The 26,756-nt window shown below is 41.3% G+C and overlaps 2 protein-coding genes across 2 annotated transcripts in view; one reads left to right on the top strand and one right to left on the bottom strand.

Annotated features, from left to right (window-relative positions):
• The window catches only part of Rhbdd1 (rhomboid domain containing 1), a 1,230,872-nt gene that overhangs the window by 1,026,589 nt on the left and 177,527 nt on the right, over positions 1-26,756 (top strand). The window lies entirely within an intron of this gene.
• Positions 3,053-26,756, bottom strand: part of Irs1 (insulin receptor substrate 1) — a 56,916-nt gene continuing 33,212 nt past the window's right edge. The window contains exon 2 of the mRNA XM_052192137.1: positions 3,053-5,077. The gene's annotated coding sequence lies outside the window, so the exon portion shown is untranslated. The remainder of the gene's footprint in view (positions 5,078-26,756) is intronic.

Below are 26,756 nucleotides of genomic sequence, written 5' to 3'. Positions count from 1 at the left end.
GCCCTCTTGCAGATCTCCTAGGGAAGATCGAAAGCAATTGATGACCAGGCCAATTGAACCATCACTTCCGTGGTTGTCCCAGCCATGGGTCCTTTTTGAAATCTGCCCAAATGATATGAAGCCAGGGCTGAGAAGCATCTTTGTTTCACTTCTCAGTATCATTGGTCTACAGGGGCTAACAACTGGGATCCCAGAACCATGCCCGACATTTGAACAGAGGAATCTGTGTGCAGGTACAAGGCTGGCAAGGCTGTCTCAAGGAGCAAAAAGGCAACACAGACCTTTCCACTGAGAAGACACATTCTTTTCCTCCCCACACTTTTATCCTTTGGTACCACCAACCATCAAGTAGGTAAAACATCTTTGCAGAGCTCTTTTTATTATTATACTCTGCCATTGAACTCTGACCAAGAAAAAAGCAGAAACTACCTGTTCCAAAGAGCATACGGAAGCATGTTCACAATGTAAACTGACTATATCCAATCACGGGCCCATGTCTGTCCCAGGTCCCATAGTGAAAGACAGGAAGTCAGAATGACTGCTACGTACATCTGTGGATTCATTTAGACAGTTTTCTTTAATTAACGATGAAGACACTACAATTCTACGTACCAGACAGAATTGGGGGTAAAAGAATTGAACACAAGCATAATGCTATAGAGAAAGCTTGGAAAAGTGAAACACTCCTAAAGAAAAAAAAATATAAACCTGGCCTGGTACCCATTACATATATACATAATATGTTATCCACATATATACAGTAAATGTTTTGGTAGCAACATAGACCATGCATCGGTCTTTTGTACGCAGATGAAGTAGCACCGTCGATAGCACCACCATCTTCAGATGATAAACCAAACCACACACAGCAAATGGAAAGATAGATGGCATTAGTTTGGCCCACCCTGTAGCCAAGAGGTATGAGGAAAGTAACTACATAAGAAAGATTATTCTGAAAACTAAATTCTTAGGCCAGTGGCAAAGTTCTAAAATAGACTTAAAAAAAAAAAAAAAGCTAGCACTACGGATGAATATGCAAACAGACACATTTTCCTGGGTAGTGAATTTGTTCTACAGTATGGCATAATGGTTGGCGCTGGAGAAAGGGACAGTATGGACAAAGAGAGGTTTACATAACAGGCGAATGGCAAAGAGATAACATACCCATCTCTTGGTGTAGACATCCCAAATGCCAAGCCATTATGGGTAATCTAGGGAAGGGAGATAACACCTTACCCAAGTCATATGCTTAAAAACCATATCGGCAAATTATAGGTTCTTTAATTAAGAGTAGGGCCAAACACTTCCAGCATCTATTTGGTGCTCTAGTTGCAAATAGTGAGTGATAGATGCCCAACACACCGGCTGTGCCATCCTTTCTGCAGGCATGTGGAGAAGACTGATGGACAGAGCTCTGGTAGAACTTTCACCATCTCAGGCTTGACTCGGGGATGACCAGAGGCCCAGTGTTTAGTGTTTAGTTCTACTAACTATATGAAGGCTGTCTTTACTCTCCATAGCTAAGTCCCCCAGTCTACCGTGGAAGTCTTTGTTACTACTGACAAGGTTGTGCCTGCTCACACACCCTGCTTCTTTCAAGATTTTTCAGCAGTCAGAGCAGGTGAGTAGAGCGTCACCTCCTGCTAATGTCCTTGTCCTGACAGCATGAACCCTCCTAGCCTGTCACTACAAAGAAACTATTTCTTATTTGGTTCCCCGAGTTGTCCTCCATCTGCCTTCCAAATTTCCCTTTCTCCCCAATGTCAGTGTTAATGTCGGATTCCTGGTATAGGACCTCTCTGTATGACTATCTCACTTACAGAGCTCAGCCAAGGCAGCATGAGGTAAATATGGGATCGTTATCACCCCCTTGCCACAGCACTTCAGAACTGTACTATCCTTCCTGGCTCTTACTGTCATCATGTGGTAAGCCATCTTCCCCTATCTTTAAGTCACTTATTTTAAAGGTGTTTCCCAAATACATGGTATATTGCTTTCAGGATGTTCCACTGTATCAAATAGGGTTTCCACACTATAAAATATTGTTTCCTATAGTACAGTAAAACTGTTTCTTAACACTTTGTCTCACATATAAATCAGAGCTAGAAGACAAACGCCAAGGAAAGACAGGGTAAAGCTCGCTAGTTCTGGCTAGATGATTCTTGAGGAGATCTACTTTTGTCGTCGGTAAATTAGTCAAGAGTGTCCCTGACCTTTGAAAGTTAGCAAGAAATAGCTACACATGTAGCATCAGTACTGATTTGCCATTATTGACCCAGGTGGTTGATCATTAATGGAGTCCCCTCATTTCCAGCTGGTTCTAGGGCTATGCTTTGGCCCAAAAGACAGGTATCATCATAGCCAAGGGAGTATACCTGTTCTTTTCATGAAGGAGAATTTAAAAACCCTGTCTTAACAAGTTTTTAAGAAAGACTGCTGTGAAAGGTTGGTCTCATAAAGAAAAAGCCACTAACTTCCAGGTTAGCCAGAAGCCACTAGAAGCTCCATTAATATAAGCTCTTGGTTGGCCTGAAAAAAAAAAATACTTGGAAATAGATAAAGGCCAACCTCCTTTAATAGGAATTGAACACAAGAACTTAGCAGCTGATGTGCTGAAAGTAAACCCTTGAAGGAGCCAGATCATGAGATTTCAGCCTGGGTACCAGCAGCTTCCAGTTCTAAGTTAGCCAAGTTTGATGCTTTCACCAACCCCAGCTCAGGTGAAGTCTAGAAGAAGCTGAGTAAGAATGGTTACCTTTACACTACTGACTCAATACAAAGCAAGAGATATAGAAACCAGGAGACGACTGTCCAGTCTGTTCGTTTCTGTTCTCACCCCAAATGTCAATAACCCCACATGAAGAGGTATGTTAGTCATAGATATTCAATGCCTAGGCTCCTTAACAAACCTTAGCCAGCTTTACCTAAGGCAAAGAGTTGGGGCTGACAATGTTCACTCGTCTCTTGTTTAGTAACTCAGATCCTTGAGGGAAGAGAGCAAGCAGCTGGCTTTCTTCTTCCCTGAGCAAGAAGTTGAGTCAGAATGCTTAAAAAAAAATAAAAAATAAAAAGTCACTTTGACAATGAGAGTCTTTTCTCACACACTTGTAAAAAAAAAAAAAACAACTTTCGCTTCCTATTTTCAAAGCCTTTCTACTGACAGCAAATGATGTCATTCAGTGAGTTCCTTGAAAACAATGAATTCTTATGACTAGAGACCTATTTATCTTAGAAATTGATGAGCATGCAAATGATTAAGATCTGCAACACTGAACATTGTACATCTGGTTGACTGAACACTAACCCGGGCCTCAGCAGTTGGGGGGGTCTATTTATCTCTTTGAATAGAGCCAGGGGGGCCCCCAACCAGTTGATCAGGGCAACTGGGCAACTGCAGTGCCTCCCAACCTGTGCTCCTTCCTTGAAGCCCCACCCAGGAGGCTCAGACCTTCCCAGAAGTAGAGTGTTGCTCCTCCCTGCAGCAGGGCTGAGTTCACAGGGACTCAGAGGGAGCCTGATCACTGGATCAATTCACTGTCATTTCAGGGAGTTTCATGGCAAGACAACTTACAATTCTGGAGGAAACATCTTCAGTATAGTCACTGCCATTTCTATTTTATAAAGTGAAAAGTTCCAAGATACGTAGACCTTCCGAACAAGGAAAGGATTAACATTTTCACGCCTAACTCGATGTTTCAATGGCAGGTCACTAAGTTTTTATGTGCTCTCTGTAAACTGTGTTTTATTAGCTAACCACTAAAAGGCCAGCAAACACCAGGGCAAATGGGCCAATTGCATTCATTTCAAACACACATAACACAGAAAGTTCCCAGAACACACAAGATTAAGATAGGTGTTGTAGGGAACAAAACACATAGCCCTGGTCATGACTTAAAAAAAAAAAATCTGGAATTTTAATTTCCAGTTAGCAAGAATGCACTTATCTTTCAAGCCTTTTTGAGGCAATGTATAAAATGAAACATGATATGTACACAGAAAAAAAGGATGAGGGTGGGTGGGGGCAAAAGCTTATAGAAGTGGGGGGAGGGACTGACAGTGCCTAGTATTATGAACAGAAAGACATTTTCAGAATTTATAAACACCCACATTCTTCATTCCAAGGAGAGCTTTTGACTTGAAGGGATAACTCATGTCTCCTTCTCTCTACAGTATTTACAATGGAAGTCTGCAGTTTCCTCTCTTTGTTACAGTTCGCTTCCATTCAACTTCCAATTCTAAGCAGACACTTGAAAACACCCCAGTAGAATACATCCTCCTTCCGTTTGGAAAAAAAAAAAAAAAAAACCATACAAAACTAAGCTTAATTCTTAAAAGGAACTCAGCCCAACATCAAGTTTATATTACAAGAGACAGTATCAGCAAGTACAACTATACAGTCCAGAACCTTCTATGGCACTATAATTCTTATTATATTATTTTTCTGAATTAGAACCTTAAAACAAGGATCATCCCCTAGACTACTCTTTTTTTAGCCTTGTTTTAAGCGTTCATCCCACTCTTTAAAACAGAACATTGAATACCTCAGTTCCACATCCAAAAAACAACAAAAAAAGGTACTGTAAGGAAAGCTACATTTTCATTAAAAAATTACATATATAAATCAAAACCTATGTTAAATATTTAATACTCTTTCCACCCAACGTGAACAGGTCCATATGAAGTAATTTACAGCGGTGCATCATGGAACATGGTTTCAGAGTAGAGGAAATGGATGCTGTAATTTGATGAGAGTAAACCCATTCTCTTGCGGCAGGTGGCGTGGTAGGGAGCGCACCAGCTCTGCGTGGCCAGCTGTCCTTAAAGTTCAAGATGAAGTTTATGCACTCTCATTGTTCCGGTGTCACAGTGCTTTCTTGTTGCTTGGCACAATGTAGAACGTGCAGTTCAGTCAATGAACTCCTGAGGATTGTACAAAGTAAACAAAACTGTAACGGATGCATCGTACCATCTACTGAGGAGGAAGACGTGAGGTCCTGGTTGTGAATCGTGAAATAGTTCGAATCTGGGTACCCATGAGTTAAAAGGAGGATTTGCTGAGGTCATTTAGGTCTTCATTCTGGGAAGAAAATGGAAAAATAAAAAATAAAACGTCACCACACGCATCTGGAAATGTGGATTCAATCAGAATATGGGGAGCTCACCCCTTTCAGAAGGAAGACTGAACTGATGTTATAGGCACAAATGGTGCCTACGTAAAATCAACACACTATTTAACTTTTCTTTCAAAATGCAAGTGTTTATAGCAGTCACAAACTAGACTCAGTCAATATGAAAACAGCAACCATCAATATAACCCATGCACTTCAAGAGTTCTGGCTACAAATGAATACAAAATTCTTTGGGGTTCCAACGGAAGCAAACATGGACATTCTGTTTCTCATTTAAAATATACAAAAACATAAGGAACAGTTAGAGCCTGTACTCAAGCTTCTAATTTAGGTGTCATAGAAATTTATTTAGGGGAAAACACTGCCTTTCTTCTCTGCATTTTAACAAAGCTGACGGCACCAGGACATTACCTATAATTCTCTTTTAGAAAGGGGACCCTTTATGAACCCCTGAAAACATCTCTTGCTCTCAAGTTTTACATCAGACAGTTCCTTCAGAAGTATTTATTCTTCATGAACCCAGAACTTAATCTATACATATCAATAGCATGTTCCAAACAGTCCGCAGTGGAGTCGATTAGCATAAATACTCGCCAAACCAGTAAACAGCTACATGAAATGCCATGGGGTAGGCAAACTTGCATCCTGTTCAAGTTTGCCTTCTAGCAGTTCCGGAAAGGCAGGCAAGTTTCATTCATAAATTGATAGGCTGTGATGCAAACAGGTGAATTTCACAACAGGTGCACAGGGGGAAAGTTCTAGATGCACAAAGGAGGCAAGAGTGCTTTTAGCTAAGAACATTAGGTAAGTAACTTACTGACACATTTGGCTACGATCAGAAGAATAAGGATAATCCGGGGATGTGGAAACAGGATCGTCGCCCCAGTGTTTGTACAAGGCTTGCCACAGAGCAGGCACTTCATAAATGTGAATCAAACAAAGGGCAGGCATGCCACGGACTTGCTATTAAAGACACAATAGGACAAGGCTCAGGACAGGAAGAGACCAGCAATGGGCAGGCCATAAGAAAGATGAGGTTTTATAGGATTACCATAGACCTTAAGGGACATATAGAGTTAAGTATACAGATCTAGGTCAGATACAGGGTGAAAAACTCAATGGACAGACCAGGAGGTCTTTATCTACATGGATAGCAAAGGCAATGGTTTCAGATAAGACCAAGGTGAGATACAGGAGATCTGTGGTTTCTAAAAGGCACAGGCATAAATGCTGACCAACACAACTTGTTTTTCTGCTCGCCTTAGTTTTGTGTGTGAGACTGGGTCTAGCTATGTAGTCCAGGCTATCTTCGAACTCATGATCTTCCTGCTTCAGCCTTTCCAGTGTTGTGACTATAGGAGGTGTGTACCAACAAGCCTGACCTCTATCGCCTCTTGAACAGGTTTGTTGCAACTCTGATTCATTAGCATTTACTATTTACATAGTGGGTTTCAGATAAGTCAAATTTTACTAAACGAAGCCTCTAATTTTACGAGATTTCTATTTATTCTAAAATATTAACTCTGCCTCTAAAAAACAAGCTACCTTTTAACTTACTAATAAAGACTCTGCATAGAGATGCCAACACAGAAGCAAACACGAGTGTCCTGGGTTTCTCACTTTAACTGCAGTGAGACTGTACTTATTTCAGGAGAATCGTACCAACAGCCCTAGTTGGTCTATGCAACTCACCAGCCAAGCTCCAGGGTTCTCATTTACTTGTAATGTTCCCTGAACTCCTATCACAATACCAAAAGACACCCAGATAGAGCTTCACAGCTCTGGAGCTAAAATGAGTCAAGTGGGCCACACTATATTGAATGACCTATGACTGTCAAGTATACAATGCAGACGGGGTAGGAGGGATGAAGGGCATACAACATGTTTTCCATTTCATGTCTGGCTTTCCTCCAGAAGGGCTGAACAAACAGCTTAGGTTGGGAACAAACTGTACCCAGGGCTCTCATCACACATGTCAAACTGCATGGGTGTGGGGGACTCTTGAGGGGAGACAAAAATATGGCCTCGCTGTGTGCTTCAATACATTGCTTTGTCCCTGTCAGGTGCAACCCTTGTAATTTTGCACAAGCATGTTCCAAAAGCAGGAAATTAAAAAAAGAACATACTCCCTCATCAAATACCTTCCTTCCCAAGGCTTAGCATGCTACTTTAAAAGGGGGTTCATATAAATCTTTACCCAACATCCACCTCAGCCACAGCTCTCACCTGCTGGTGTCACCAACTTAGGGACTTACGAAAGAGAAAGAGATGGAGATGTTGTGGGGGAAAAGGGACAGATGGTTACAGAAGAAGGGTGAAGTTCACACCTGTTTGTACAATGGTGTGAACCTGGGACTTCACATAAAGGCTAGTTCCTGGGTAACGACACAGATTTTTCACAGACAACCCTCAGTGAGAGCTCTCCTTCCTGCTGGCCCTTTTGGAGGCAGCAAATGCATTGCAACCATGCAGTCATCGTTTGCAGCAGTGTTTGTGGACCATCTTCTCAAGTTCCCATTTCTCTCTGCCACCGTCTTCCCAACCTTAGGCACACTCTTTCCCATGGCCTCTCTAGCAGGCAGTCTTAGCTCTTGGAGGGCACATTTGATCTTTGGAGACAGCCAAAAGACGTTCAGAGCCAAATATGGTGACTAAAGGGCTGACTAAGCTAAGCAGAGAACTCCCAGTGACCTCATTATCTAAAGCTACAGAGAGTCAAAACTGGAGCTGCAAAGACTTCGTTCATCCCATGCATCAGGGAGACTGCAGGCGCCAAAGGCAGACCACTCAGAGGCTTTATGAAACGTCCGTTCATCTTCCCACATCTTTATCACTACACTCTTGCAATCTGTACTGGCTGAGCCCACAGTACCCAATGCTCGTGAAGAAGGAGAAAGCTCTAGGTCTACACATTTTTGCAATTTAGGAATATGTTTGAAGAATAACAACAACAACAACAACAAATACTGACACTAGGTTCTCCCAAACATTCAGTTCAATAAACATCTTAGGCCAACACAAATGTAATGACTGATACCATAATACGCAATAACGAGGATGGCACAGCCACATACGTGTACATGAAGTGTACTTGCCAAGCACAGCCTTGGCTGGCAGATACCCATCACCCATACCAAGTGTGGTCACGCTAATCTCCAAATATAAGAGCTCACTGGTCCTACGCATAGGCCGAAAGCACACCTGCAACACGTTTCCTTAAGAGAAGACACTGTGCAGACATCAAGCAGTGATGTTCTGTCACGCATTCTCTCCTGGTACATCTCCAGGGAATAACTTCTGAACCCAGAAATGTGATGCACCTGTCATAAGACTGAGTAACAGGAAATTACACTTTGACAAAAACTTCCTCACAGCATCAGTATCTCCTACAGCCTTCTCTCTGTGTGTCGTTTTGTAAGATAAAACCCACCTAATCCTGCTGTCAGAAAATGGGAAAGAAATGTAATTTTTAAAGCATTATCAAGTGAGTCAGCACTTGAGCAAACGGCACTTGAGCTATGACATTACTGCACCCAGAAAGAATGGGCATCTTCTGGAACTGGACCCCCTTAAAGGGTTATCTGTGAAGAACAAATCCAGCTTCTGTTGTTAGTACTCTGTCTGGACTCCACCCACACAGTTACCCGGCAACAGCCAGGTAGGTCTGGCCCACTATAAAAGACAGGCTTGCCCCTCCTCCCTATCCTATCCTCTTGTTCTCTCTTGCCCTCTTAGGCTCTTTCTTCCTTTCCCCCTTTCCTTCCTCACTCTCTCCATGTGGTCATGGCTGGCCTCTACTTCTCTCCTCTTTGCCTTTCTCTGCCTCTACTACCCCCTAAATAAATCCTATTCTATACTATACCATCGTGTGTGTGTGTGTGTGTGTGTGTGTGTGTGTGTGTGTGTGTGTGGTCCCTCAGCAGGGAAGGAATGCCTCTCAGCATAGGCCCGCTGAGGCACCCCCTTTCCCCACACCTCACCACACACCCCATAGAACATATTCTTACCCCTTTCTCTTTTTATGACCACAACACCTGCCCCCTTTCACATTGCTTTGGCCGACTGAGCACTCTTGACCCTGAAAGTTAAAAAGCAATCCACAGCTAAAACAGAAGTACAGTGGATGAGCCTGGTCCTTTCCAGCAACCAACTTATAATCAAACCCACTGATAAGGGTCGTTTACCATCTTGTGTTTGCATGTTTTGAAACTTGTTGCCAGTTTTTGAAGTCAAGTGCAACATAGTGTCTGATTAGGGTTACTAGTCTTGAGTTTTAGGAAACAGGAATAAAACAGGGTTCTAAAATATGGCTAAAAAGTAACCCTCTGTCCTGTGATGGCATTTAAAAAAAAAAAATTCGAGAGTAAGTTTCCTTCCATGGAGATCTCTGTTTGAAACTTGACATTAGCAAGGCAATTTCCTATCAGTTCAATTCCTCTACTCAAAGTTGTCAGAGTTTTGGGAATGCTGCCTAGTAGAAAGACATTTGGTTCTTTTGGGCATACAAGGTCCTGTGTTCAATCTACTGTACGGCAAAAATAGTGTCAAAACAGCATATTAGTGTCTCATTTAACATAAGTCTGTGTTTGTACAAAAGATATCATATAGAACATTATAAAATACAGAAGATCTACAGAAGGTTAAAACAAAAAACAAAAAACAAAAAACATGGTTTATAATGTCTGGCATCCATGGAGTAACTGTTAAATCAGTTGTCTTAATTTCCCAAAGGGTTTGAGGTTTTTTAATTCTGCACTCATTTTTAAGTGTGTTCTAAAAAGAGAAAACTAACATTTAAATCATACTTCTGTGCTTAAAAATATGTGAAGGAGAGCCACAGAGAATTATTATCCCATTTTTAAAAGTCATTCTAATTAGGATCCTATCCTTTCTCCCTCATTCCTAATTCACTGTTTATAGTCGGAATGTAGGGTGAGCTGCTGCCACCTTGGTTTTGGTCCCCCAACTGGGATATGAAGAGAGAAGAAGTTGGAGAGTTCAAACACGCTACACCAGTTTGTGCTCCAAGATGAGAGCGGTGATGGCATGGTAGCAACATCCAGTCTCTTCTTCCATCAGTTACGCACTTCCTATTTTTAAGACAGGGTCTCTCACTAAATCGAAAGCTTGCCCAAGTCAGCTATGTTAGCAGCTCAGCAAGCCTCAGGGATCCTCTTGTCTCCACGTCCCAGCGAGAGGATTACCTGTACACACCACCATGCCCAGTTTTTAACGTGGGTTCTAGATCCTGAACACAGATGCTCAGGATTGCATAGCATGCACTTTACAGGGAGACATCTCCAGTTTTCAGGCCCACTAGTCTATTTCACACAATTACATGAAAATTCACGCCACAGTCATTCATTCCTTCAGCTTCCTCCCTGCTGCTGCTGCTGCTGCTGCTACTACTACTACTGTTGCAGTAGTAACTCTTGGTTCAACTAATTCAAAACTGACATCTTCTAGAATGTTGATATACATCTACAACATACTCCAAGAAAACTCTTTTTGAAAGCATTCCTCAGTCTAGAAAATGAGCCTACCAAATTGAAGAATAACAACTCCAAATACACCAGTTGCAAATGGCATTACAGTTCTTGCCACCAACAGGTATCCCTTATTTATAACACTTGTTATTACACAATCCGAGATGAGGACACTGAAGCGCCACTCTACTTGATAGGCTTGAAACACTTATTAATAGGATCCTGTGACTGATAGTCAGAACTCTGACAAGCACCCGAGAAGCACACAGCACTCCGGAGAGTCATCTCTGCCAGCCCTGCTAACCGTCCACTTAAGGAAAAAGAAAGCTACGGCCAGAGAGATTTGAAAGTTCCGTAGTGCACAGGAGGATCTATTTGGGCTTTAGGCGGTGCAAGTGGGAAGCATCAATGCAAGTTAAGCCTTGGAAGCAGGTGAAAGAAGAGAGTGTGAAAGTACTGTCTATTTTAAAGCCTTCCGGTGATCACACCAAAATAAACAAAGAGTGGGAGGGAGGTTAGAGGTAAGGACTGATAGGGCTGCTTGATGTTGGAAAATGGAAAGGCATTTCAGCTCCAGAAAGAAAACTTCTTTTCAAACTGGCCAAGACTGAGCTGGCAAGTGTGGGTTCTGTGATCTTAAATGGCAAAGGGTAACCAAGCAGGCCAAACTGATGCTTTAATGGAGGTACTTAAATACCACTCGTGCCTGCTGCCAGTCACATGGGGAGAAGCGAGCTGGTGAAAATAACAAGGTTGCTGGCCAGACCTTGACGGGCACAGAATTGCCAGGGAGAAAATCCAGGATGGAGTGCCAATGTGTGAGAAGCCATCTCGCTCCAATGCCTCCTTTGTCGCCGCAAAGACCTGGCAGGGCTGGTGACTTCAGGAGACCACCAACGAAGAAAGGCAAGCTTTATTAAAAGGAAATATCAAGATCTACCAAGGAGGCGATGGAGCCATTTGGTTCCTCTGTGGCCTGCTGGGGTGAGTGCTGCTGCCCTCATGGTGGGGTTCCTTCTTCCCCCGGCTTCCATGAGGCTCTGGAAACTTCTCAAAATGATGAAGGATGAGAAAAAGAAATTTAAACAGAGCTATTCACTCCTCAGTAAGGAAAGGTTTAGTGTCAATAATGAATAAAATGAGACTCAAAAAATATTTTAAACCAAAGCTAGAGAGAAGGCTCAGGGGTTAAGGACATTGATCCCTTAACCCCTGAGGGGGACACAGTTTGAGTCCCAGCACCCACATGGCAATTCATACCATCTGTAACTCCAATTCCAGAGCATCAGTCACCCTCTTTTGGCCTCTGTAGGCACCAAGAATGCATACAGTGCATAAATGCAGGTAAAACACTCATAAACATAAAATAAAAGTAATTAAAAATATTTTAAAATTACTTTTAAAAAGTCATTTTTGCATTCCTTTAATCAACTAAGGGGGAGCACAATAAAAAAGCAAACGGTACCAAAAGCATAACAGCGTTCCTAGAAATCAGTAAATCAAAATGCCATCAATGTTTCTATCGATAGCATATGTTACTATGATTAGTCATTTTTGACAACTTGACTACTCTGGAATCACCAAGAAGACAAATCTGTGTGTGTGTTGCTGAGGAACTTTCTAGATTGGGTTAACTGAGGTAGAAGAGCCAGCCTAAATGTGGACTTGAATCCAGGAGTGAATGAAAAGGAATCAATGAGCTTAGCAACAGTATCCATCCCTCTCTGCCTCCTGACTGATGATGTCACATGGCCAACTGCCTATTGTTCCTGTTTCGGGAACCACCAGGATAGACTGTATCCCTGAATCGTTATCCTCAAGAAACTCTCCCATCCTTAAGCTGCTTTTGTCACAGCAACAACGTAATATATATATAATATATATATTATATATATATTATATACGTATATGTATGTATATGTATATATGTATGTGTATGTAATGTATATGTACATGTATACACATATATACATATATATATATATATATTCTCATATACAACAGCATCAAAGCAAGAAGACTTAGAAAAATTCCTCTAAGGTACATGTGGGATAGTGAGTGTCACAGGGCAGGAAGTCTTTCACACTCACAGTGCTGTTTCAAAAGCATTATTCTCTCTTACTAGAAGTACATTCTTGTTAGTTCTGAGGTTTATATGGTAACATCACATCACTTTTTTGAGTTGGGGTTTTATTTTGTTTACAATGGTCAGAAATACAGGACACAGAATTTATAAGACTGGCTTGGATACAAACCAGTGGACCTGGATTCTATCACAGCTCCCTTTACAACATGATGTAGAGAGAGAGAGAAGTGTCTGCAACACAGTTTCTGTAATTGGACAAAAGGGAAGGATGCAGGCCTATTGCCACAAACCTTTCTTTGCTCTTAAACACTAAATAAGTTTCTCATGTGTGCTCTGTCCCTGGAGTCTGATGACTCCAAGAAAGCAAACTCCTGACTGTGCATGTGAAGACATGTCCGAATACCCAGTTGTTTCACAACCATCATCAGATTTTCCATAAAAAACGTGTGAACAAGGCCCAGGACAGACATTCACATAGAAATCCCTGGATCTTCAGGGAACTGAAGTAACAATCGTTACCACAACTGACATCACTTTTGGCTGATGGAGAAACAGGACAACCTATGTTTAATCTATTTCCTGATTCCTACAGATGTGAGCCTGAGTCCCCGGTATTATGGTTGTGGTGGGCTTTATGGAAGATCTTGGTAATGCAAGAAATGTCTATGGAACCAAACAAGAACCTTTTAAAGGAACCACAGGGTACCTCAGCATTGTGGTCTGATTCCCTCCCTGTAGGTGGTTTAAACAGGTCTACAAGAGGCCAATGCCCCTCCCAACAGTTCCTGGGAGTTCAATGTCTGAAAAGGAATTTCTTTCCCCACTAAACACATCTTACTATCATCTCCAGGAAACCCTCATGTCTAATCACAGGGAAAAAGTTTGTCTGTTTGACCTGTCTCCCATCTTACTTTGAGGAGGCTGTGGGGTGGGAAGGAACATTTTGTAGTGAATTTGATCTTTGTTTGAATTTGAAATTATGTGAGCTGTTCAAAAAAAAAAAAAAAAGGAAGAAAGAAAAAGAAAAAAGTGGTCCAACTACTAAAAGAACACTTTCTTTCTGAAACTAATTGAAAATACCTAAGAATGTGGCATTATTTCCAAGTATATTAAACCCCACACTAATCTCATTGATCTCAACTTAAGAACTCTTAAGGAAATACAACTTACAGAAGTTTTTGGGTATGAGGCTAAATTCTAAACAAAAAATGAATCACTCTTTGGCCTTTTGTCTAAGTTCACATGTAAAGGGAAGAATAAGGAAAGTTAGAAAACTAAGCACCTAACGTCTACTACACAAGTCCAAAGCTAAAACTCAATGGAATGGGTTGTGTTAAAGAATGAACTATAGATATGCAGTAATGTGTGCTTTCATCCAGTGTTCTAGTTTCATTTCTATTGATATGATAAAACATCGGCAACAAACAACCTGGGAGAAAGGGCCCAACCCACTATTAAGGAGAAGTGAAGGCAGGCACTTGAAGCAAGTCACATTGTATCCACAGAAAGAACCAGAGGCATACTTGATTGCTTGTTCTTAGCTAGCTTTCTCCTCTCTCATACTGTTTAGGGCCTCCTGCCTAGGGAATGAAACTGCCCACAATGGGATGGGTCTTCTGGTGTCAATTAACAATCAAGACAATACTCAGAGATAAGGCCACAGGCCAACTGGATGAATATAGAACATTCTTAATATTAAGACTCTCTTCCCAAGTGACTTTTAGTTGTGTCAAGTTGACAGTGACAAATAGGTAATCTATATGGGAATGCATTCTAAAATGAATTTTGATAAAGTCAACCTGCAAAGGGTTACTTTGTGAATGGAAACTAAGCCATCATATAGTTTTAATGCCTTTCAATAATCATTTTGTCTAACTCCAAAGCTATTCACAAATTAGACTGTGAACAGAAACTAAAACAACTTCTGTTACCTCCTCTCTAGTTGTTCTGTGCCCTGTTCATTCAAGCAAGTTACTCACTCTCTTGAAGTTTAATATTCCATCTACAAGACAGAATAACAATAACCACTGTGTAGGGTTATCATGACAATCTATTGAGGTGATACGTGAAATTCTCTTATTATGCATGCCATAGAAGTCCTTGATCTGTGATTCTTTTGAAACTGCTCTAAGAACTAGAAATCCTTGGCACTCATATTTCCTCCTGATAAATGAAAACAGTCTAGCTGAGAATAGCTTATAGAACTAGTAAGCACAAATGTGTCTACATCCACAGTCTAGGGATGAAGGCAGATACAGGATGCGGTTTAGGAAGAGAGATGTGGTTACCTTGGAGAGGAGACAGCATGGGAAACGTCAGAAGCAACAGGGAAAGATGGTAGTGGGGAAGCTCACACTATGCCCTGTGGCATGATTTTATACATGAACATGGCACAGCAGAAGTTAAAATAGCAAGACATTACCACTCATCTGAGGTCTCCAATTAACACCATCACGAGAAACACCACTGAAAGACCCCTTCGGCTACTTGAAGAAATTAGAAGATGGAAGCCCTTGCCCTTTCTAAGTTCGATAACGAAGACATATTTAAAAACGCCCACCTGAAGAGCCATCTAGCTTGTTTTTAAAGCACTGTTTCTAGTTTCTGAAGCATGTTTATTGTTGTGGGGGAGGAACTGGGTGGCTCAGGTTTCTAAATTCCTTCCTCCAATCTCTCATCGGAACGAACTGAAGAGGACAGTGACCTGACCAGTCAGGGCTGCCTGAGCAACTTGAAAAGCCGAAGTCCTTGCCAGATGCAATCAAGTCTAACCATTAGCAGCTGGAAGAGCAGGGGGGAATTTCTGAAAGATAATCTCAATGAGCTGATAATGCGGACAAGGCTGCCTGCAACTCTCAGGCCTTTGAAGAAGACACCGGTGTGGACTCCTGACTAACTGCAAACAGTTCTTTATTGTCTCACACAAAGAAGCAAAATTCTCTGGGCTGCCAAAGGGAATGACCTTTCACCGGCTGACCCCAAAGTCCCTGTTGTCTTTCCTTTCATCTTTCAAGTCTCACTTCCACTTGGCTCTAGAGACAACCTGTGCACCCTGTGTGCACATACACATGCATGAGTGCTTGCATGCACATGCATGTGTAGGCCAGAGATCAACTTTTTGTCATTATTTGTTCACCATATGCACCTTGTATTTTTGAGACACAATCTCTCTATGGCTTGAGATTCACCAAGCATGCTAGGCTGGTTACACAGTGAGTGCCCTGGATCTACCTGTCTCTACCTTCCCAGCACTGGGAGGCCAAGTGTGAGATCCAAGTCCAGAACGTTTACACTGGCTCTGGGGATTGAACTTAGGTTCTGATGCTTGTAAAGGTAAGCACCTTCCAGAGTTAGTTATTTCCCAGGCCCCCATGGCTTAGGAGTTGTCTAGCTACACTTGAAGCTGAACCACATTACAGTGGTGAGCTGATGGTCTGGCTGTGCCAAAAGTTCCCTGAGGACTGTTGTACCCAATTCTTAATAAGTAGCTACTCTTAATCAAGGCATTGTTATGGAGTGATATCACTGTACTATAAATTGTGGCCTCCTTTATATTCTTCATGTGCTTATATTAGGAAATAGAGCCATAGGATTATCACAAAATCATGAAGGCAAAGGAAGAATGGTACCTACTATATAAGAGTTTGTGGTCTGTGAGGCAACCAATGAACCAGGAAGAAGGCCTCAGAAAACAAGAGATGAGCAGGATCCTGATCTTAGCTTCCCCTGGGTTCCAGAATTGTAAGAACTAGCTGTGTCTTGTTTAGCCACTTGTTATGGTTTGAATAGGAAATGTTCTCCACAAGCTCGTGTATTTGAACACTTGGTCTCAAGGTAGTGACACTGTGTGGGAAGGTTATAGAATCTTAGAAAGTAAGGTCTTTCTGGAAAAGGTGAGTCAACGGGAGAGGAGCCTTTGAGGTCTTAGTCTGACCCTACTCCTGCATGAGACTCTCTACTTCCTGATTACTGACATATTCTAACTACTGACACAATGTAACCAGCCAGCCATTCTGACGACTGACACAATGTAACCAGCCAGCCATTCTGACTACTGATACAATGTAACTAGCCACCCATTCTGCCTATTGATACGATATAACCAGCCATCCATTCCTGTCCAAGGTCTCAATCTTAAGCCACTTCTGCCATCACACTTTCTTTATTATGATGAACCAAGGAGTCCTAAGTCATATTAAATTCTTTTGTTCAATTATTTCTTTCAGGTGTTCTATGATAGTGATTGGATGAGTAACTATTATACAGCCACCCAATCTATTTTGTGACCTTCGCTAGAACTAATACAGTAAACCTGAGGAAATCATAGTAACAAGGCAAGGAATGTGGTCACCTTCCAGATGCCTGGTGTCTACACAAGGGACATCTGTAACTTCAGCTCAAGCATGCACTTGAGGTTGATACCATGCATCCTATCAGATCCCCATGGCCTAAGGCTGATCTTCAAGAAGAGAGAAAACTATAGAAAGTCCACATACCCGTGGAAACTGAACAACTCTTTATTCAATGATAACTCGGTCAGGGAAGAAATCAAGAAAGAAATTAAAGGCTTCCTGAAATTTAATGAAAATGCTGACATATCACACCCAAACTTATAGGACACAATGAAAGCAGTGCTAAGAGGAAAGTTCATGTTTTTTTTTTAGTTATATTTGTACCCTCCTTCCTTGCACTCTGAAAGGGATTCAAGGTGTCATCCAGTCCTGCCCAAAAACACAGATAACGCAGTTGAGAATCTCCATCATCATTAACAGCTGTAGTGGTTACATGCCAAGCTACACTGAAGGTCTTAATGTATCAACAACCTGAGATTATACTATTGTTCTTGTTTCTAAAACAAGAGAAGGATTTAAAAGGGTGAGTAAGAAGCCTCAAAACCTCACAGTCTGGATCCAGGGCATCTGGAATGCAAATTTCATGCTTTTAGCCACAGACACTCATAGACAATGCTATTCAAAAATAAATAAATAAATAAATAAATAAATAAGCAAGCATGGGTGGAAGTATTGTTAAACCTTTCATTTAAATACAGTTTCCTGCAATACACAAAGTTATTTTTAAAAGAGGACACCAAGGGTACACACTGTGTTTACAGAGGACAATGAGAAAGCACATCCTGAAATGCCACGGTGATAAACGTCCACAGAAACAAAACAAAGGTGTACCTCACAGGTACCCACATATCAGAAATAACCTTCTCTGCTGAACAGCATCTGCACAAGGGATAGTCACCGCCCAAGCATGCTCTTAACCCTCCTTCTGTGCTCTCCCTGAGTGTGGGGGACACTGAAAACACAAGCCCCTTATTTCTGGTAGAGTCTAGACAGCATCAAACACAAGAATCGAGTGGGAGTAAAAGATCCTAACAAACAAACCCACGGAGAACCAAAGGTAAAGACTGAGGCCCACAAGTCATTGACCCTATAACACAGAACCCTTTTCCCTTTAAGGAGGCCCAACTCTACTGCCCCACTGCTTTGGTTAAGACCTAGAGACCATGTGGATATTTTTATCCAGCAGTTTTCCTTCAAGTCCTTCTCTCCTTTATTTAGAAAACCAAAATAAAAAGCAGAAAAACTATACTTATATAGTCATGAGCCTTGCACTGTAAGAGGTAAATAAAAGTCCCTCACCATGAGAGAGGCCGCAGAAGAACATGCGATTAAAAAGTAAACTATAAACAGCTGCGTCTCCCTTCCCGATTGTTTACATTCTTAGACATCCAGCTTTTAAAAATACTCCCTGCATAGATCAAAACATGCTGTGCTTGGAGAAGAGGAAAGCAGTGACGTTAGATTTAAAGTCCTACACAGTTTACACATAAAGAGGGTTAAGTTTATACATAGTCCCGCAGCAACAGAACTGAATGGCTCAAATGGAGGCCTAGAATTAAGCGTGCTAATTATCTCCTTCTACAGAAAAAAAAATTTTTTAAAAAAATTAACGACTCTGTTAAAATATTTAGCATGAGTGCACATTCCATCCAACCATTTAGACAATAAATAGTACAGGCATTTTCTGGTTGAAAGCGGATGCTGTGTGCTACGGTCTGAGTAAGAGCTGAGACTGTGCCCCAACTGCTTAGTATTCATCAGGTCCTAAGGTTGATCGCCAGCCCCAAATAGATAGGACATGGTAGTGCATATCGGCAATCCCAGGGCTAAGGAGGGGACAAAAGAATTAGGACCTCAAGGTCCTTCTTAGCAACACATGTTTGATGACAGCCTGGCTTGAAGGCCTGTACAGGGGTGGAGTCTCTGAGCAAAAGTGAGTAATAAGATCAGATAATATCTGGATAATCAGATATTATCTGGCATCCTGTCTTTTCATCCCCTGGTTCCACCGTCTTCCATCCCACCAAGTTTACTTTTTCCTTCCACTTTAATACATTCTTTCCACTACTACCTCCCATAAATACGGCTCAGTCCATTTCAGATGATCAGGTTTAGAAAACTGGGTGGCCTCAAACCAACAACCTTTCTTCTTGTTAAAATTCTTGCCTTCAAGCATCCAAACACTAACCTAACAAAAAGCTGCCCTCAGGGGCCAGGAAAATGAGTCATCCCAGTAAAGTGCTTGCTACTCGGGCACGAAAACCTGAGTTTCCATCTCCTAGGCTAGGGAGAAAGGAACTATCCGGCTGTGCACCTGTAATTTCAGCACTGGTGCCACCAGAGAGACTGGTGATCCCTAAGGCTTAACCGCTAGCCAGTTTAGCAGGATCCCTAACATCCTGTTGAGTAAGAGATCCTGTCTCACAAAAGCCAGATAGAGGGGGATCAAGAAAAATAACCCACACCCACCTGTGTGCTCCACTCTCTCGCATACACATTCCCACACATTCATACATCTCATAAATTAAATCTCCAGGGAAACTGTAATACTGTATCTAGCGATATACGTGTATGTAAAGATATTACAGATTATACACTTTAGGCTAGAAAATTTATTTAAAAATAGAGCCTAGAGAAAAACTGTGTTTCCTTTGAAAACACCATGCTTGGTTTATTTTCCTTAATTCCTCCAATGGTTTAAGAAAGAAAATAACATACCAATTGGTTTTAATATGGCCTGAGATTGAGATGTCAAGAGAATTATTGTCTGCTCTGGGTCTGAGGAAAAGGGAAATGAAGGAGGAGAAAGGAAAGTGGAGCATAACCCCTCCCACCTCCTGCTCCCTGCCCCCCACATCCGCCCCTCTCCCTCCACCAGCCCACATCCACCCCCCTCTCCCTGTGCAGGGGTGAATCTAAGTGAGACTGTACATTACCTCACTCACTGTTCTTCATCCTCTGTTTCCCTTTTCCCTTTCCTTCCTCTCAAGTTCTCTTTTTCCTTCCACGTCAATACAACCTTTCAACTTTCCCAGGTCTTCCCTAGGCCTTCCACCCTCCTTTGTGCTTCCAGATGCATCTTTGAAAGCTGTTAATTTCTACCCCCATGGCGCTGCTGAATGAATGAATGAATGAATGAATGCCTTACAAACCAAATGGCTCATTGCTGAACATATCATTTAAAATGATACTCGAAGAAGTGCATGATCCGCAAAGTCATTTCGCACTGTTAGACGACCTATGCTTCCATCGCTTTCTGCCAGAATCAACCACAGGATGAGTCCCTTTAAAAAGTAAACTTAACCAATGGGTACTCTTCCAAGTTTTTAAACAGAATGTTACGTTACCTATGAACCTAAATGCTTTCCTAGTTTTACAGCTGTCTTTACTTGGGACCTGTAAAGGGTAAAAGTCTTAATAGGAATATTCTAACTTGCTAAAGTTTTTACATATTTGATGTCACACAGAAATAAAGTCAGTAAGACCATTACTTTGATTTATCTCCTTGACCTCCAAGATGGCCTGGGATGATATATGACATTTTCTAAGGCATAAACATAAATGATATTCCCCCTTGAGGGTAAAATTGAAACATGAAGGGCACAGTGATAAGGAGGTAGTCAAGGGGCTGCAATGCGCTGACTGGACACAAATAAAATCTCATAAATGGCTAAATAGGACACAGTCCAGACATAGATTCCTAAAATGTACACAAAGTTGAGAATAGGGAATTTTTTAAGGCTTGATGGACAATATACAAATATTATCTTTGAAGTTTTATAAGATCGTCTAGCAACAATGCTCCTTCCACGTTACAAATGATTTCATCTAGATTTGGTGGAATAAGACATACTCTGCAATTATACACTCCCCTCGATCTGTGCCAGAGGATGGCTTAAGAAGCCCAAGGAAGCACGAGAGAGAGAGAGAGAGAGAGAGAGAGAGAGAGAGAGAGAGAGAGAGAGACCACAGTCAAAACTGTAGTTAAAGGGGGAATTATGCAAGCTCAGAGAACAAATAAATGTTACAACTAGCAAGTAATATTTACTAGGTATCCATGTGGTTCAGAAAGACAATTCTAAATGCTTATGTATGTAGCTGTGAGATACAATTGCTCAGTTTTTGCAGTACTATCCGGGTCAACAGAAAAGTGTTTTCTGCAAAATGAAATGTTTGGTTCAGAGAAAAGTTTGACGGGGATTTTTTTTTTAATTAATTTATTTTTTTTACCAACAACTCTCTTTACACAGCACTTGCATTTACTAAAAGGACACACATGTACTGGCTGCTGGAGCCTCAAACTTCAAGGGCTTCAGCCTGACTCCAATCAAACAAGGCAGAAGATTGGCAGCTGGCAAATGTCCTGAGCCATCAACCAGCAAACAGCTGCTGAATCCAGGCACATTCCGAAACCTACTACTTCCTATAGTATGCTAAATGCTGGCATGCGAGGAAACACTTGTCCCACTAAAGCCAAAGGAAGCTAAGAGGAGCTGGCAGGATCAAAGCAGATACACAGTTTCAAAGGTTATTTTTACTTTTTGTTTTTTTTTTTTAAATTAAGAAACAAGGTAGACACTTGTTTCAAAATTCTGATGAAGACAAATAAACCTGTTTCAAAATTCTGATAAAGACAAAGAAACCTTTCCTTTGGATACAATTTAAAACCTGTGGCTTCCTTCATAGAAAACTCAGGAGTGTTAAAAGTCAAAATACCAGGCAAAGAGACAGTGAATTATAACGCCAAGAAAATACATCCAGAAGTTTCACCTCCTAATCATCTGCTAGAAGAAGAGGTAGGAGGATGTGCTCACCCATCCTCCAAACAAGACTTTCAATTCATGCACACCAATTAATTTTGTTTGGTTTGCTTTACACTTTATGACAAGATTAAAAATTAATTATAGAACTGAGATTCAATCAATGGCTTTACTAAGAGGTTTCTTGAAATATTATTCCAACCAAAGCCAGCCCTAGGACTCAATCCCCCTTTCTATTTCTTGGTGAGAGTTGAAAATACCCAATTAAACTATAAAATGTCAATAAACTAGATCTCACAGATAGCAATTCTAATCCAGTCCACACTTCTCTACAAATATACCCAGCCATGTTTTTTTTTTTTCCTCCTAATCTCCTGTGGCTCCATTAGTAAGCCCCTAAAAATGTAACCTGGCATTTGCAGTCTTGCCCATCTGGAATGCTTCCATGTTAGAGGAAACCCTTACTCCTCCGCCTCCACAAAAGTACACAGCTGGCAAAACCTTGCGCACGTATGAGGGCAAGCCCTTCTACTCATGCATGCACACAGCTCAAACATTTAATCCCCTCGCACCCACATCTACTCATTTTCAGATAATGCTGGGAAGGACACGTGCTTTTTTAAAAGACGGAAATCTGTGCCACTATCAGACAGCAAATGCTCATCTTTGTTGAAAGATACCCCAAGAACAAAACTCCCAAACTAGTCGTCAAAGCTCGATCAAGGGGCCATCTTCATCAGACCTCATTAGAAACCTTGGAAGCAAATATGTTTAATGCAAAGGCCAACTTGTAAAAGTGCTGTTGTGAAAACCAAGGCTACACTTCAGTCCTTTTCAGAGCAGCACTCTCAGATGCATGCATCAGTAAAGGTTTAAGAATTGCTAAGGTTCTCCACACTGCTTCCTTGAAAACCACCCCTACAGCTTCAGGATGTTAGGCTAAACTTATTCATCAATCTGGGTTCTCTATAAAGCTTTACCACTTAACTCACTATGGGCAAGAATGTGACTCCTCAGACAATTCAATTCTTAACTATTGGTTTTAATGAGCAAAACATACTAATAAAATCCAGCCCTCCAGGTGCTTGACAGCATTAACTGCTGTGGAATGCATTTCAGTATTAAATTTAGCTGTTGTTGTAACCAAAGTTTTGACCACACAAGTTCAGAGGATGATATGTACACTGTGTGTGTGAGTCAGGCCAACCATACCACAAACGTGTATCACACACAGCTGTTCAGTTACAGGTTTGGGGAGCGGGGGTTGGTTTGGTTTGGCTTTTCAAGATGAGGTTTCTCTGTGTAGCCCTGGCTGCTCTGGAACTTGCTCTGGCCTCAACCTCAAGAGATCTGCCTGCCTCTACCTCCCAAGTGCTGAAATTAAAGGCATGCACTACCACCACAACCCGGCTGCAATTACAGGTTTTATTTAACCACCCTACACCAATTTCCAAGACCTCTCCCTCAGAACCATATTACATGATGAACATTCTATATAATTCTTCCCAGCTACCTTCTCCTCTCTAATCAACAGTCACTTGCATTTAAAAAGTTTTGTTTCCAACTTTTGACTGAGTAAAGCCTTCATAAAATTGCAAAGAGCATTACGCTTCATCAAAATAGAAGTAAATTGTATATGTAAATTGTATATATTAAGGTTTCTAAATTTGAACCCAACTAGAATTTTGTAGACTATAGAAAACTGTAAATAACACTTGTAGGTAATAAAGAGAGAAAGAGGATGGGATGACCAATCCAAGAAAATGAAGATTAACAGATCAAAATGATAGGCCTCTGTAGCATCAATTTCTATAGGTGAATGCTAGGCTCTTTTGGCTATTGGGCTTCAGTGTCAAGATCTAAATGCTATGTCTGCCATGTTTATAGCACAGGCACATCTAAGCTCAAGGAACGCCATCACTCCTACACACAGAACTCTACCAAGCGAACTTGAGTTCTTAGTAACTCTGCCCTGAGCCAAGAGAATTTGCTTTCCACTTCTTGAATTATATCCCCAACTCTCCCAACTTACACTAGAGCTTTGTCAATTCCTATTTCTTTCTTATGAAAAGATTTGCTCAATTCACCTTCCTCTGGACCTCCAGCTGAGTTTCAATGGGAATCAGACATGAGATCATGCCTTTAGATCCCCACTGACTAGCACTCAGCAAATTCATAATGAATGGCTTTTGCTGTCAGACAAACTTTGTCAGAGTGTTCTCCGTCCTACCTTCTCTGGCTCTTAACCATATATAGCCATTAAGGCCTGGGAGAATTTTTATTAAGACTGCGTGGAAAGCCAACAACTTATGTGGGTTTTCTACAAAGTTGGGTAACATCCCTCTGCATCTGTGGAAGTTTTCCAAAACAGCCTTGTGGTCATTAACAGTCTTTTGTGAGCTGTTATAAAAGCAGGGACTCCATTGGGGCTTTGTCAACTGCCTGCTCAACAGCTGACCTCAGAGTTTTGAAACAATTAAGAAACTCTATGTCTACTCTGTGTAGATATAATATATAATATTACATATTATATATTGCCTATTTATATTATATATACATATATTACAGATATATTACATACATATATATATATACATGCATATACATACATGAAAGCAAGACCTCCCCAAGGCCTTCCTCAGCCACCCCATCAGAGAAATTTAAGATATGATCCAAAACCGAAAAAGACTGGAACCAGAAAGGAGCTGAAAAGTAAACCTGTTAGAAATGCTGGACTAGTGCTTATGCTAAAATGGATTCAACTGAAAACTTCCATTGGAATAAATAAGGATGAAATACATGGGAAATAGCTATTTTATCGCATGTTTAAAATGATGCAAGTTTTCCTGCCTGCAGTTCCCAGGGTGAACAAAGCATCAACAAATGATAAATGTTCACTTTTGGATTGTTTTCCTGGTCAGGTTTCATGTCTGATTTTTTGTCTGGTTTTTAAAGACGACAATCAAAATGAAAAAAACGTTGCCCAGAACCACTCCAAGATGTCACCAGTTTTCTCTAGTCCTTTGGTAGTTTCTTTTTCTCAGAAAGAAGCAGCACTGGAGAAGCCCAGATCTTTGTACCTCTCTAGTGCTTCACCTGACTGTGCTGGGATTCCCTACTTGCCATCCCACTGGGGAAACTACTGGTTCTCCAATGTCACTTTCACTAACTTAATTGAGTCTGGCATGTTTTCAAAACGTACATCTCCACACTGAATCAAAGAGAGAGAGGAATAGACTCCACATATTAAGTAGAGTGAGCTGAGAAGCCAGGAGAGTTTACAAGTGGTTAGTTCATTAGTGACTGTTTTTAGATCTGCTTCCCTGCTAGATCCTTTTAATTGCAGGAGCGAAGAGAATGAAGACCACTCTCCCCCTCCCCCACCACCATATGGTAGGATTTGGTTTCACCACCCTCTAGCATGACTCCCTGAAACTACTAGTACCAGCTGTCTACAGCCGCTCAAAATGGGAATAGTCACAAGAATTAGCACTTAGAGACAAACGGTATACTCAACAAAGTCACCGAAAGTTAATTCAACCGCTGTAATTTTCCAGGAAGTAGGAAATATTAGGATTTAAAAGAAAGAAAGGGAAAGAGAGCTATAAAAGTCAAAGCAAACCTACTACACCTAATTAGTGCTACATGTTTCTACTGTGGGCTTAAAATATTACCAAAAAAAAAAAAAGTGCTTTGAAATGTAGGTGTTGAAGCCACCTATTATCCAGCATACAGGAAGATTAAAGGATTAAAATGAACTAACGCTGTACTTCCTAAAACATAATGAGACTTCTACACAGTGCCAGTCAACTAACCGGCAGCCAGGTGTTATCAGTGAGGCTAAGTTTGGATCTCATAGCCTAAAAACCGCTTCCAATAAAAAGACTGCCAAAATACTGGCGCATGGCAAAACTGGCCAGGAAGTAAGCAGGTCACATCAGGTGACACAGACTCCAGAAAAAGGACCAATTCACGATATAATAAAAAGCTGGGTCAAATTATTTATAGCGAATTATTTACATCTTTTGGAGGATTAAAACAAAGACCTGACCTCAGAAGGAGACACCTGGCTGGCTATTCTTTATGGAGATCCAGCCTTGAAGAAAGCAGAGCAGGTATGTTTTGTAAGGTATGTGTGTCAAGAGGCAGACCTGAGTGGTGGGTGGTCCAGTGTCCAAGTAGGCTTGGATCTAAGACCAAACTTTCCTGGCAATTCTCAAGAGGCCTAGGTTGACTAAAGGAAGTTTCAGAGGCTAAAGCAATAGGAATCCATATGGTGATCTAAGTTAGAAGTGGATTTAGCTTACATTTAAGGGATCCCAGCTCATGGGCTGTGCCAATGTGAAGACACAGAATAACAGATTGTGCAGAACTATACATCTCTTCACCAGAACACCTGGTGGCACAGTGGGTGGTCCTGGCACATTTGCTCAGCTTCTCCATCATAATTTGAACAAAACTCATCTTACAATGGCCTCAGTCTCCCCAGTGTCTGACCCAAGTCTGTTACTCCACACCTTCTTTTACTCCTGCTCCTCCAGATGTACTGGTAAAAGCCAAAACTGTTTCCTCTGCATCCTTGTGCAGCTGCAGAGCCTTCCAAGAGCAATCTCACCCGAGAACAGGCATGGGTCTATCTCCCTGGCACAACTGCATGCATATGTCTCAAACATGGCATTCATTCTCAAAAGCGGGCCACCCCACCCCTTCTCTCACCCTTTACAGCATTTGATGTCTTCTGTGGTTCTTTCTGAAACTGTGTTACTTTTGGTGGTCATCTGCCTCTTCCATTATAACAGTACACAATCCATGAAGACATAAACCTATTATTATTCTGTCTAGTTCACCAGATATTCTGGGCACATTGCAAAGGTGAACAGATATTTCTTGATATGCACTGACTACATGGAAATAAATAGACTTTATGATATAAGTGTAGTAAA

This window comes from Apodemus sylvaticus, chromosome 9 (assembly GCF_947179515.1).
Source record: "Apodemus sylvaticus chromosome 9, mApoSyl1.1, whole genome shotgun sequence".
NCBI classification, from domain to species: Eukaryota; Metazoa; Chordata; class Mammalia; order Rodentia; family Muridae; genus Apodemus; species Apodemus sylvaticus.
Note: the sequence above shows the minus strand (reverse complement) of the source record. Positions and strands in the feature narration are given on the sequence as shown.